We start from the raw sequence: 1,786 nt of genomic DNA on the forward strand, positions 1-1,786 counted from the left end.
GGCGGGTAGAATCCTTCGGGGCGACTTAAATACGCGACGGTGTTGTAAGTGGCGAGTGGCCTTGCTGCCACGATCCTGAATTCAGCCCTTTAATAAACCCGATTAATCCCTCCTATCGCCTATCCATCCCCCTAGTTACATTTGCCACGACCACCACAGGGTCCCCGGTGGGGACTTGGTATGTAAGGAGTTAGTTAAACACTGGCCGTCACCTTTATCGTGGAACATGGCTGTGAGGGGCCTTTCTTTGGTCTGGTGCGGCTCCCCCTTGTGGGTGACTCAGGGGACTTGTTCAATTTCGCCCCATCGTGCCATGTTTCATGGACCCAACATTGACTTCTTGTATTTGTTTTGGGCCAGCAGCAAAATCTTGATTAAAAACACTAAGTCACTAAGTGGAATAAGCGGCACAAAAAGCTCCCCGTTTGGACATGTGGGGAGCTCCCCTTGTCGGCACCTTAGTGCCTCGGATGTCGAGAACCACGAGGCACCATCGACAACTCTGCCCTGTTGGTGCGAGCGTCGGGCTAAAAAAGTGTCCTGTTTGGACATATGGAAACTAAAAAAACGTGTCCTATTTAGGACACATGTATATGCTGGTAGCGCATTGACCAAGTTTTTAGCTCTTTAGGGGAAGAGACATTGAGCGGCGGGGTTATCGAGGCAATGCTCACGCCCATCGCATGCCGGCGTCGGTGCCCCCACCACGGTTAGGTTCCGGCGGTGCTCGCGATCCATCCGGCGAGTATCCGGAATATCTGAAGTCATCATGGGTGAGTCGGTGTGCAGGTCCCTCCCAATACCAAAGGTAGAATTCAAATATCATTATATGTTCGGTACCCAACAATGAATGAGTTGTCCCGGTCCCTCCCCAATCCAAGGGTAGAATTCGGATAGCCAACAATGGATGAATCCTCCCGGTCCCTCCCCTTTCGCAACAACAGCCTCCAGCACCTTGGTGGCTCGGACACCATCGGTAACCTTGATGCTTGGATGTGCGGGAGCCTCGAGCACCATCGGCACCTTGGTGCATGGATGTGCGGGAGCATCGGACACCATCGGCAAACTATGCCCTTGGTTGTGGGAAGCCTCGGAGACCATCGGCACCTCGGTGCTATGATGTCAGTGAGGCCTCGGACCTTTGTCGGCAACCTAGGCCCTTGGTCGTCGGGAGCCTCGAGCACCATCGGTACCTTGGTGCTTGGATGTCGCGGGAGCCTCGAGCACCATCGGCACCTTGGTGCATGGATGGCCAGGAGCCTTGAGCACCAAAGCTAAAGTTGGGCCCTGTTGGTGCGGGGCGTCGGGTAAAAAGTGTCCCCATTTGGACACATGAATGTCACGTAGCGCATTGACCAAGTTTTTTAGCTCTTTAGGGGAGGTGATATTGAGCGGCGGGGTTGTCGAGGCCGGCCCCACCGTATGCGGACGTCGGTGCCCCCAGCGGTTAGGTTCCGGCGGTGCTCGTGATCCGTCCGGCGGTGCTCGGCGATCCGTCCGCGGTGCTCCGTGAACCGTTCGTAGCATAGGCCCTTGGTCGTCGCGGGAGCCTCGGGCACCATCGGCACCTTGGTGCTAGGATGTCGAGGCCGGACACCATCGGCAAACTAAGCCCTTGGCCATGAAGGAGCCTCGGGCGCCGCCGGCACCTCGGTGCTTCGATGTCGCGAGGAGCCTCGGGCACCATCGGCAACCTAGGCCCTTGGTCGTGCGGGAGCCTCGGGCACCATCGCACCTCGGTGCTATGATGTGCGAGAGCCTCGGACTTGTCGGCAACCTAGGCCCT

At 57.0% G+C, this 1,786-nt stretch overlaps 1 pseudogene; it reads left to right on the plus strand.

The window, feature by feature from the left end:
- LOC128036989 (28S ribosomal RNA) overlaps positions 1-106 on the plus strand; it is a 3,218-nt pseudogene extending 3,112 nt beyond the window's left edge.
- Positions 107-1,786: the final 1,680 nt, after the last annotated feature.

This window comes from Gossypium raimondii, unplaced genomic scaffold, assembly GCF_025698545.1.
Source record: "Gossypium raimondii isolate GPD5lz unplaced genomic scaffold, ASM2569854v1 Contig00153, whole genome shotgun sequence".
NCBI classification, from domain to species: domain Eukaryota; kingdom Viridiplantae; phylum Streptophyta; class Magnoliopsida; order Malvales; family Malvaceae; genus Gossypium; species Gossypium raimondii.